A 13,290-nucleotide genomic window follows, 5' to 3' on the forward strand; every position below is an offset into this window, starting at 1 on the left:
AGAGTGATTGGGAGAGGACTATGTGACCTTAGCTCAAGGAGAATACGGTGAGGACTTGGTGTCCAGAGCTGCGTGTTCAGGACTGGGTGTCCGGGACTGTGTGTCCTAAGGTTTAAATACCTAGCCGCTCCAACCAGACGTACAGTTTTCACAACAACTGGAACTGGTCCAACACATCATTGTCTTCAACGAGTCACTGGTTTCATCTTCACTTCCTTTTTCTTACTGTTACTCATTGTGAAGCCATTGCATGCTTGCTCTATCTTTTGTCTTCACAACGTGAATGTATGATCTGTTTGGCTTCATAACTTTTTCCTACCTGATCGTTATTACACTGCAGCTGTTTGTCATTGTGCTTTCACTCTATTGAATACTTGACCATGGCTGGCCTAGTGTAATCTAACTTCCGCTGCATAGTAATAGGCATAATCTTTGCTGTTTGTCTTCATAACTCCCACGTTTTGAAGACTTTCATAAAAATCGCCTATTCACCCCCCTCTAGTCGATATAACGCACTTTCAATTGGTATCAGAGCAAGGTGCTCCCTTGTTCTGTGTGATTCGGTTTAACCACCTGGAGTTTTAGCTATGTCGACTGCAGGGATAATCAAAGTCTCCGCTGCGTGCCCGTCTTCGATGGAACTGAATATCCCTACTGGAAGAATAAGATGCGCATGCATCTTGAAGCCATTGACGTCGACCTATGGTATGTCGTCGAGAACGGCGTTCCCAAGGCTGAAGAAGGTGTCACTGCTGCTGATGTCAAGAAGTTCACTCAACTAGACTCTACTGCCAAAAATATCATCTGTGGTCATCTGACAAAAGGACAGTATGGCCGTGTGAGTGCCTTGAAGACATCCAAACTGGTCTGGGACTGGCTCTCCAAGGTCAATGAAGGCATATCAACCCAGAGAGATCAGAGAATCAGTGTTCTTCGCAACCTCTTCAACCGCTTCAAGCGAAATGACAATGAGAATGTCCAACACACATTTGACTGGTTCACTGACATCACAAATGAGCTTCAAGCCCTCGGCGCCACTGAGATCACCAAACATGAAATCGTCAAGACGCTGCTGAGATCACTTGATAGTTCGTTTGACATCCTAGCCCTGATGATTCAAGAATGTCCTGATTTCAAGACACTCGATCCGTCTGACATACTTAAGAGGCTCAACACACATGAGTTTCATCTTTCTGAGAAAAGAGATATCTACGGTCCAAACTATGGGCGAACTCGTGCCTTGAAGGCAAAAGCAGTTCTGATGATCCTGAAGACATTGGAAGGGAACTTGCAATGCTAGTGAAGAAGTTCCAAAAATTCACCAAGAAGAAAGGTTTCAGAAAATCTTCATGATCAAGCTCAAGGAATGATGAAGCTTCTGCTCATGACTACAAGAAGAAAACATGTCACAAGGGCAAGAAAACTGGACACTTCATCTCTGAGTGTCCACAGTGGGACAATGAGAACAAAAGGAAGAAGAAGAGCAAGGAATATGATTCTGACGACAAGAAGAAGAAGAAATACTCAAAGTCTTCTTCCAAGTCTTCCTCAAAGTCTTCATCACACAAGAAGAGCTCATCTGGCAAGGCACGTGCGTTTGTTGGCAAGGAAATGGATTCAGAGGAGGAGTCCGCTTCTGAGGAGGCAGAGGTGGAATCTGAGGAGGAGTCTGATTCTGGCATTGCGAGTCTGGCTACAGCATACGTCGCCAAGTCCATCTTCAACACTGAAGACAATGACTTCATCACCGACACTGATGCAAATGACAAGAACGACTCCACTCCTACCTACTGCTTCATGGCACGCGGTGCCAAGGTAAACACACGCACTACTCGCTATGAAACATCTAGTGACGATGACTCTGACTGTGATTCAAAACCCAGCTACAAAACACTTGCTAAAATTGCAACTGAACAACAGAAAGCTATGGAACATATTCAAAAACTGTTAGACAGAAGCGATGATCTGTTGGGTGCTGAAATGACTCGATCTGAATCCTTAATTGAAGACATAAAAAATCTTCATGTTAAGTATCAGGAACTTGAAGATCGTCTTGATACTCTCTCAACAACTCATGAAAAGCTTTCCTATGATTATCTTCAAAGGAAGTAAGAACTTGAGAAATTGAGAGCGGCTCATGAAGATCTTCAAAAGGAAAACGAGTCACTTCGCGCCGAACAGATCAGTTCCGCTCAGGAAGGATTTGAACCACCATGTCTTAAATGCATTGAGCGTGATAATGCTACTTCTGTTGCTGAATGTTCCACTGCTACTGCTGTTGCAATATCTTCAACTGTTGATGTGGTAACTAACCCTCTGCTGAGGATACCACTGCTATTGCTGATGAGAATGCTAGGTTGAAGACATTGCTTGAAACAGGGATGTACAAAAGTCTTAAAGGACATCAGACATTACGTGATGTCCTCAAGAAGCAGATTCTGAACCGAAACCCTAGGAAAGAGGGTGTTGGGTTCGTAAGGAAAATAAATGCAGATGGCTCTTACTGGAGACCTGAGCAGTACCCCAAAACCACATGGGTTGCTGCAAAGGAACTTTCAGCAGATCCATCCAATTTATCTGGCTTCATTTGTGCTAACCCCATTATCACTAATGAATCCTTTTATGCAAACTATAAACTGTTTAAGAATCAGAATGGTGAAGTGTTTGCCAGGTACATTGGTACTAACTGCAGGAATGGACCGCCTATGAAGAAGATCTGGGCTCCGAAAAAGTGTCTGGAAAATCTTCCTGTGAATGTCTTCATGACACCTCACTTGAAGAAGACAAACCTCAGACCAAAGGCTTCATACGGTCCAAAGGCTTCATACAAACAGAGGACTCACTTGAGTCACACTAACGCAAATGTTTTGCAGGGAAACCATACTCAGGCATATGAATATGAGAGCGGTTCATCGAACCGTCATGTTCATATGACCAAAAATTATTCTGCTTATTCCTATGAGTATTATTGTCCACCTGCAAGACTGTTTGCTAAGGCTTCAAAGCCAAAATTCTCAGATGCTGCACTTAGACTTATTGCTTCTAAGCCACCCTTGAAGATGTGGGTGGTTAAGAAAGCTTAACTCTCTTTTGCAGGGAAAGGTCTCCAGCAGAAAAACAAAATCTTCGGACGCTATTGCTGGGGACTTTAAAAATCTTGTAGGGCGCAAGATAAAATGCCCGAATGGCATCATTATGTACTTCGTTCCTGAATCGCATGCTACTCTCCCTATTAGTCCTAATCTGGATCTAAGTTTTCATAACCCACTGGTTCGTCAAATGTTTTTGCTTCACAATTCTCTTCGTGAAGCCTATCCCCCTAACTGCACTGTAGGGTACGACACCAGCGTCTTCAAAGTCTTCAGAATGGATTATTGACAGTGGGTGTACAAATCATATGACTGGCAAAAGAAGCCTTCTTATGGACTCAACCTTACGTCCATCCGACAAGAGCCACATCACATTTGCTGACACTGGTAAAAGTAAGGTATTGGGTCTAGGTAGAGTTGCAATCTCAAAGGATCAACACATGGATAAAGTCATGCTTGTTGAATCCCTTGGCTTCAACTTAATGTCTGTCTTAATGCTTTGCGATTTGAACATGATCGTAATGTTTGGAAAATATTGTTGCCTAGTACTAATGGAATCTGACAAGTCTCTAGTGTTTGAAGGGTATCGGAAAGATGATTTTTATGTGGTAGATTTCTCAGCAGGGCCACAACTTGCAGTATGTCTTCTTGCAAAAGCTTCAGAATGCTGGCTTTGGCATCAGAGGCTTGGCCATGCTGGCATGAGGAACCTCCACACCCTTGCGAAGAAGAAGCATGTCATAGGCATCGAGGGCGTCAAGTTCAAGAAAGATCACTTATGCGGTGCCTGTGAAGCAGGGAAGATGACAAGGGCAAAACATCCTTCAAAGACAATCATGACTACTACTCAACCCTTCGAACTGATCCACATGGATCTTTTCGGCCCCACTCACTACTCAACTTTTACTACTACTGCTTGCCTCTATGGCTTCGTCATTTTTGATGATTACTCTAGATATACTTGGGTGCACATAATCATTTACAAGACTGAAGTGCAGGATGTCTTCAGACGCTTCGCCAATCGAGCTATGAACAATTTTGGCGCCAAGATAAAGCACATCAGAAGTGACAATGGCACTGAATTCAAGAACACTGGCCTTGATACATATCTTGATACCTTGGGCATCACACATGAATTCTCAGCTCCGTACACGCCACAGCAGAATGGCGTCGTCGAACGCAAAAACAGAACACTCATTGAGATGGCCAGAACAATGCTAGATGAATACAAGACTCCAAGAAAATTCTGGACTGAAGCCATTGACACTGCATGCCATACAATCAATCGTGTTTATCTTCACAAGCTTCTGAACAAGACATCTTATGAACTCCTAACTGGCAAGAAGCCAAATGTCAGTTACTTCAGAGTATTTGGCGCAAGGTGCTGGATCAAGGACCCACACCACACCTCAAAGTTTGCACAAAAAGCACATGAGGGCTTTATGCTTGGATATGGAAAGGATTCGCACTCCTACAGAGTCTTCAATCTCTTTCATTACAAAGTGGTTGAAACAGTGGATGTGCGGTTCGATGAGACAAATGGTTCACAAAGAGAGCAACTGCCAAATGTGCTAGATGAAATTCCAGCTAGTGAATCAATCAAGCTGATGGGAACTGGAGAGATTATACCTTCTGAAGCTCATCCTGAAGAAGAACTTATCATCTCAGCACCTGATCAACATGAAGACAATGCTCAGCCTGAAGACATTCCTCCCAACAAAAACACAGATCAGTAAGAGAAAAGTCTTCGCCCTGTACATCCTCGTGTTGCCAATGAAGTGCACATTGATAGAATAATTGCCAGCATCAATGCACGTGGTCCACTCACTCGTTCAAGGGCAACTCAGCTAGCAAATTTCTGTGGGCACTTCGCATTCGTCTCAATATCAGAACCCAAGAAAGTTGAAGAAGCCTTCATAGAACCTGAATGGATTCAAGCTATGCAAGAAGAGCTTCAACAGTTTGAGCTGAATAATGTGTGGGAACTGGTTAAGCGTCCTGATCCACGGAAGCACAACATAATAGGCACCAAATGGATATACCGCAACAAACAAGATGAGCATGGTCAAGTTGTCAGAAACAAAGCTCATCTCGTTGCTCAAGGATATACTCAAGTGGAAGGCATTGACTTCGATGAAACATTTGCTCCCGTGGCTAGACTTGAAGCCATACGCATTCTGCTGGCTTATGCAAATCATCATAACATACTTCTATATCAAATGGATGTGAAAAGTGCCTTTCTCAATGGCAAGATTGAAGAAGAAGTGTATGTTGCACAACCGCCTGGCTTTGAAAATCCAAAACATCCTGACATGGTATACAAGCTCAACAAGGCACTGTATGGCCTCAAACAAGCCCCTAGGGCCTGATATGACACACTCAAATACTTTCTGAAGAGCAAAGGCTTCATACCTGGTTCCCTGGATCCCACTCTTTTCACGAAGACATATGATGGTGAACTGTTTGTGTGCCAAATATATGTGGATGACATTATCTTCGGCTGCACCAATCAGAAGTACAGTGAAGAGTTTGGATATATGATGCAAGAGCAATATCAGATGTCCATGATGGGGGAGCTGAAGTTCTTCCTTGGTCTTCAAATACGACAACAATGCAATGGCATCTTCATATCTCAAGAGAAGTATCTCAAAGATTGCCTGAAGAAGTTCGGTATGCAAGACTGCAAAGGCTTCACAACACCAATGCCAGCCAAACATCATCTAGGTCCTGACGACAATGTTAAAGAGTTCGATCAAAAGGTATACCGCTCCATGATTGGTTCTTTGCTTTATTTATGTGCATCTAGGCCAGATATTATGCTTAGTGTTTGCATGTGTGCTCGATTTCAAGCGGCACCAAAGGAGTCGCATCACTTAGCTGTGAAGCGAATTCTTCGATATTTGGCTCATACCCCAACTCTAGGATTATGGTATCCAAAGGGCTCAGAGTTTGATTTGGTTGGATTTTCGGATGCTGATTATGCTGGTGACAAAGTTGATCGCAAGTCTACATCAGGCACATGTCACTTTCTGGGACGATCACTTGTATGTTGGTCTTCAAAGAAGCAGAACTGTGTATCTCTCTCCACTGCTGAATCTGAATACATTGCTGCTGGATCTTGCTGCGCTCAGCTTCTGTGGATGAAGCAAACACTCAAGAACTACGGTATTCATCTGAAGCAAGTCCCACTTTACTGCGACAACAAAAGCACCATCAAGATTGCCAACAACCCAATTCAGCACTCAAAGACAAAGCACATTGAAATTCGTCATCACTTTCTCAGAGATCATGTTGTGAAGGAAGACATTGATATTATACACGTCAACACTGAAGAACAATTGGCAGATATCTTCACCAAGCCCTTGGATGAGAAGAGATTTTGCAAGTTATGGTGTGAGCTAAATATCCTGGAATCCTCCAATGTCCTGTGATCAGGCACACATCCTAACACTTATGCATATGATGACTTAGATGTGCAACACACGAAGTGAAGTATATCTTCAAAGCAATGAAGACATACATTCTAAGTATGAATACATTAATGTGGAATTTGACTTCAGAGCGCCACGATATTGTGCGCCGTGTCTGGGTCTAATACTTCCTATACGGTGGGTAACGCCACCATCAAATGTTCTGTTTTAAAGTGTTTCACTCAAGGCGTTACCTTGCAATATCTTCACATTTGGTTTGACTTCGAACTCAACATGTCTTCATGATTATCTTCACTACGTTGATTATATAGAAGTATACATACTAGTGTTCTGTCCTCTACAGCATTCACTTATAGCTATGTCTTCTTGGTTGAATCTTTTGAACTAAGTGAATGTGATCGGACCCTAATCTCTCTATGCTTTCTATCTCAAATTCTATCTCTCCAAGTCATATGCATTCTATTGAAACTGTCGAATGTCTTCGCTGCGTCCTTGTCAGCAGAAGATATAGAGACAACCATAAAGTCCGTTTTCAATGCTCATTCCTCCATGGGGGGATATCTTATACAAGAACCTTGTACCCAGAACCAGAGATGAAGCCATTGCTCAAGGCTTCTACCCATGCATGGTCCGAGGACCACAGCCTGATGATGCGCATCCGTCGTCACTCCTCTGGTGTCGTGACGACAATCTGTTCAAGCGCAACTTCCAGTTAGCCCAACAATCAGCGAAGCAGAACAAGAAGAAATTTGGGTTAGACTTCAACCCTGGCCCCTCCGCACCAAGGGCAGATGGCACATGCTACGCAGAACCCAATATCATCGGTCCGTTTGCCAACCTTGAGGGCCTCATCACCCACATCTTAGTCCAAGGGACTGCTTTGAATGACCCTCCAGCTGACTCTGAGTCTGATGAAGCTCCTGCTGTACCGAAGCCAAAGCAGTCGAAGAAGCCAAAAGCTTCAAAGCCGGCCCCTTCATCAAAAATCTCAAGGGCGAAGCCATTGGCAACTGCACCTCCTGAAGACAGTGTGCAGTCTGAAGACGTATCCCGCGTCTCCAAGACCCAGAAGGCCAAGGTGCCTCAGCCACACACCGGCAAAGAGCTCACAGCTGCTGCCATTCTGCGCAGCGAAGCCATTGATCTATCAAGTGATGAAGATCTTGGAGATGACGCTCTAGAGCAGCTCATCAAGAGCAAAGAAGAAGCTGAGATCTTCAACAATTTGCCTCTCTTTGATGTCGCCATCATCTACAACTTCATAGACGAATGGTTTGCCACACCGAACATAAGCTTCGACGATCTGCAGCTGCCTGTTGGCCTCAGCGTCGCCTTCCAAGGCGCAATTGCTTCAGAACTTGCCATTGCCCAGCGCATTGTTGAACTGAAGCAGAAAATTGATTATGAAAAGGCTCAGTTCAAGAAGAATATGGCCAAGCTCAGCGTGCAAGAAGTGAAGAGCTTCAAGACCATGTTGCATGAGCTCAAGGAAAATTTTCTGAAGAAGCGTGCAGAAGCTCAAGGTTCACGTGAGCGGATGAAGTCTCTGGCAGAACGATGTGTGCAAGCCTACAATGAGGCCGAGAAGCGCAAGGCACTTGGGCATCCTGGCATCGACCCCAAGATGGCCGCGAAGAAGAAGAAGCCTGCTATGGCTGAACCAGAGGCATCAAGGCAAGAAGCAGTTCCAATTGTCTTACCAACTGCAACGACTGGCTCGAAGCCAAAGAGCCGGTCAACAGCTTCAGAGCTCAAGAAGACAAGAACTGCTGAGGCTGAAGCCAGGAAGAGGAAAAGCTCTGAAGCCTCTCCTACTGCCCCCAGCAAGAAGAAGCGAAAGATCAAGAAATCTCGGGCTGCTCCCACAGAGCCCTTGATAGTTGAATCTATCTCTATGGTTCACCCCAACTCAGAACGACAACTGACAGTTCATGAGCCTGCTTCCACAGAGGCTCCTGAAGCTGAAGACATACCAGCAGCCGACCCCATTGCTGCTGAAAACATTGGTCATCAGGACAATGTACAAGATGACGCAGCCCTTCCTTAGTATGAACAAAGCGAACTCATCAGCATTGGTCGTCCTTTGACGCCAATTGCACAAGATGCGTCATGGGCGGATCGCCCTCAAGAGGAAGAAGACAATGAGGCCCAGCCCACTCCAACACCACAGGTGTCGTCTGCATTCCGCAGGCTTCGTAAAGGTCCAAGGCCTCAAGTCTATGCTGAAGACAATCCGGCTGCATCAGCCGAAGAAGAAGCACCACAAGAGCCCACTCCAATGCTCCACCAAGAAGCAGTTCTCCAGGAGAACGTGCTTGTGACTGACCCTCCAGCTAGTCAAGCGGAGGCTGAAAATGTTGAGGCTGCCACAACAAACACTGAAGCCAATGTGGAGCCCTCCCCACCAAAAGCTTCAGCAGACAGCGAAGCTACTGATCCAGACACTTCTGTTCCTGAGTCTGCTGCTGGTCCTCAATTTGATTATCATGTTGAGCACATGCCTCATGTTCAGAAGCCAGTCCCAAGGCTGCCAAGGTTCCCAGGTCCTGCATCAGCACCTGGCTCCTTCGATATCAATAGCTTCAAGGCAGACAATACATTCTTCAACAGCTCCAAGAACCCCTATTCGAGGGAAAGGATTTCATCAGATAGGTTCTGGAGCTATCCTCAGCGCAGCTACTATTCATGCATCCTATACAACCAAGGTCGCATCTTCCCGCACAAGCGCCTTGATGTTGAAGCCATTGCTGGTCTGCCCTGCTTAGAGGAAGCACTGGATTGCTTCAAGCAAGTGGGTCTGCTGCAGTTTATAACTGATGAAGAGCACTAGAATGAAGAGCTTCTATTGCAATTCTATGCCACCCTACACATCAAGGGATACAACAGAGATCCGAAGACTTGGGCCCTGGAGTGGATGACCGGCAATGTCCATCACGAAGCCAATGCATTTGATATCATTGAGCTCACCGGCCTGCCCACTCCTGGCGAACTCTTCGAGGAAGGTTGTCCACTACACACTGAAGCTCTTGAGAGCATATTCCAGAGACCTGAACCAAATATGAGTCAGATGCTCTCCATGATGAAGCCACTGCCTCTCGATGCTCCTTATCCAACAGAGTTCTTCGTTGAAGACTTTGAGTACCTGCCCAGAACAATCTATCACATTATCCAGCGGACTCTCTGGCCTATTAAAGGGCACTCTCCAAATGCCAAGATTGAGGGTGCAATGAAGACTCTGATATTCTGTAACCTTCATGGCAAATGCTTCAACGCACAGGATTTCTTCATACGCCAACTCGCTGCATCAGGCTCAGATCTGTTTGGTTTAAAGTTCTATGCTCCTTGGGTAATGAGACTAATCAAGCTTCACTCTGCGATCTCATACCAGCCCTCAGCCCGCAACCATCGGATCTTCTTTCTAGATGTGGATACTTCTACTGAAGCCATATATCCTGAGCCTACCAAGCAACCTTTGAGTCTTCAGAATGCAGAACACCAAAGCTTCACTCAAAATGATGAAGGTGTTGAAGCCATCTCCAGGGTGTATCCTTTGGCTGGCACTACACGTGCGCCACACCCTGCTTCAACTGAAGCCACTGATAGTGCAACTGCTTCAAGACCCAAGAAGCGCGCTCGTGTTCTCAATGACCGAGAGCTTCTTGTGGCCCTTCATCAAAAACAAGATAGGCATCACGACTGGCTCAAGCGTCAGATGAAAAGCCTCTTGGTGGATGTTAATCGTCTTCGAAATCTTGCCACCAAGAATGCTTTCGTCACTCATGAAACCTGTCGTCGTACATGGAAAGGGCTATCAATGATGTGTACTGAAGCTGAACTTGAAGAGGATGGCTTCACTGAGCGATTCAAGTTTGACACCACACCTCCTAGAAGGGCTGTGATGCGCAACACACCATCACTTGAAGACTCTGAGTTTTCTTCATCTGCTGCCACAGTCACTGCCAGAATCATTGATGAAGAAGACGATGCTACATCACCGCCACCTGCTTCAGCACCTCCAAGCTCCTCTGCACCGCCAAACACCTCCAACGACCCTGTTGCTCATGGGAACGAGTAGACACTCTATGTCTTCAAACCTTTTTGGTCCTTACTGACAAAAGGGGGAGAAGCATATGGGTTGATAGTCTTCAAACGGGTCCATATGGGCGGGTGCTTTATGTTTTGCTATATTTTGCTTCGTGCTTACAACTCTCATTTTTGCTTCATTTGGTTCTTTGAGTTTCTTTGAGTTGTAACACTAAAACTCGATGGTCGTCTGCTACTTGTTTGCCACCCTGTTTGCGAAGATAAATTCCGCACTTATCTCATTCTGCAGACGTCCATTTTCCATTATGCATGTCATTATCTTCATATACTTTCACATGCATAGTGGATTGTCATCATAAGCTGAAGTGGATCTCCTCAAGTACAACCTGCCATGTGCATTTGCATTCCAAAAGCAAATTAAGTTATATGCACATCTTCAGGGGGAGCCCTTGCAACTTATGAAGACAATTCCTTATCCCTTACAATTTCACAGACTATATTCCTCGTTGAAAACTTCAACTAGTTTGTCATCAATCACCAAAAAGGGGGAGATTGTAAGTGCATCTAGTGCCACCCCTAGTTGGTTTTGGAGTATTGACGACAAACCTAGCTGAGGGACTAATGTGTTTGTGAGAATTGCAGGATAACACAGGTAGAAGTCCCTCATTGATTCGGTTTTACTACCAGAGATGACCCCTAAAAATGTATGAAGACATTGAAGCCAAAGGTGGTATATGAAGATATTCACATTGAAGACTATGACAAAAGAAGACACGTTATGAAGCCTATGGAGCTCGAAGACTTAGATCTTTCGTAGTTCTTTTTCTTTTGTGTTGAGTCATAGGAACCACCGCACTGTTAAGTGGGGTCCAGGAGAACCAGTCAGAATGACTGAAGTGATGCCTAAACCAAAAACCTATGTCTTCGAGTGAAGACAATGAGAGCGAATCTTGTCCAGAGCCGGACAAGTCAGCTTTGCTTGTAGCCCAAGTAAAGTTGCCATGAGAGTTTGAAATCTGGCCGTTGAGACACGTGTTAGTTCCTTAGTGACCCAGGGTCATTTCGGACAAATCAGGTCGGGTTGCCAAGTGGCTATAAATAGCCCACCCCCTACAACCATAAACGGTTGGCTGCTCAGATTTCAGTGCACGGCTTTTGTCGTTTGAGAGCAACCCACCTCGAAGCCTTTGAGAGAAAATTCCTAGCGAGGATAAAAGCCCTAACCACCCAGAGCGAGAGAACATTGGGCATCACTTAAGTCTTCTTGTCTGTGTGATCTGAAGACTTATTACACTTGAGGACTGTGAATCCTCCAGACGGTTAGGCGTCGCGATCAGAGCATCCAAGAGACATTGTGGATTGCCAGTGGACGAAGTTTGTGAAGGTTTGGGAGTCTACCTTGAAGACTTACCAGAGTGATTGGGCGAGGACTATGTGACCTTAGCTCAAGGAGAATACGGTGAGGACTTGGTGTCCTGAGCTGCGTGTTCAGGACTGGGTGTCCGGGACTGTGTGTCCTAAGGTTTAAATACCTAGCCGCTCCAACCAGACGTACAGTTGTCACAGCAACTGGAACTGGTCCAACACATCATTGTCTTCAACGAGTCACTGGTTTCATCTTCACATCCTTTTACTTACTGATTACTCATTGTGAAGCCATTGCGTGTCTGTTCTATCTTTTGTCTTCACAACGTGAATGTATGATCTGTTTGGCTTCATAACTTCTTCCTACCTGATCCTTATTACACTGCAGCTGTTTGTCATTGTGCTTTCACTCTATTGAATACTTGACCATGGCTGGCCTAGTGTAATCTAACTTCCGCTGCATAGTAATAGACATAATCTTTGCTGTTTGTCTTCATAACTCCCACGTTTTGAAGACTTTCATAAAATCGCCTATTCACCCCCCTCTAGTCGATATAACGCACTTTTAGGAATGCAGATGACGCCTGTGGGGTTGGAGTGGGCTGGGCCTCATTGTCTTCTTCCTCTTGAGGCGATCCGCCCATGAAGCATCTTGTGCAATTGGCGTCAGTGGACGACCAATGCTGATGTGTTCGCTGTGTTCTAACTGAGGAAGGGCTGCATCATCTTCTACATTGTCATGATGACCAATGTCTTCAGCAGCGATGGGATCAGCTGCTGGAATGTCTTCAGGAACAGGAGCCTCTGTGGAAGCAGGCTCATGCACCGTCAGTTGACGTTCTGCGTTAGGGTGAACCATAGAAATAGGTTCAACTATTAAGGGCTCTGTGGGAGCAGCCCGAGATTTATTGGTCTTTCTCTTTTTCTTGCTGGGGGCAGTAGGAGAGGCTTCAGAGCTTTTCCTCTTCCTGGCTTCAGCCTCAGCAGTTCTTGTCTTCTTGAGCTCTGAAGCTGTTGACCGGCTCTTTGGCTTCGAGCCAGTCGTTGCAGTTGAGAATACAAGCGGAACTGCTTCCTTCCTTGGTGCCTCTGGTTCAGCTGGAACAGTCTTCTTCTTTTTCTTTGCGGCCATCTTGGGGTCGATGCCAGGACGCCCAAGTGCCTTGCGCTTCTCAGCCTCATTGTAGGCCTGCACACATCTGTCTGCCAGAGTCTTCATTCGCTCCCGCGAACCTTGAGCTTCTGAACGCTTCTTCAGAAAGTTTTCCTTTAGTTCGTGCAACATGATCTTGAAGCTCTTCACTTCTTGCACGCTGAGCTTGGCCATATTCTTCTTGAACTGAGCCTTTTCATAATCAATT

Source organism: Triticum urartu, chromosome 2A (genome assembly GCF_056163025.1).
Source record: "Triticum urartu cultivar PI428250 chromosome 2A, HENAU_Tu73, whole genome shotgun sequence".
NCBI classification, from domain to species: Eukaryota; Viridiplantae; Streptophyta; class Magnoliopsida; order Poales; family Poaceae; genus Triticum; species Triticum urartu.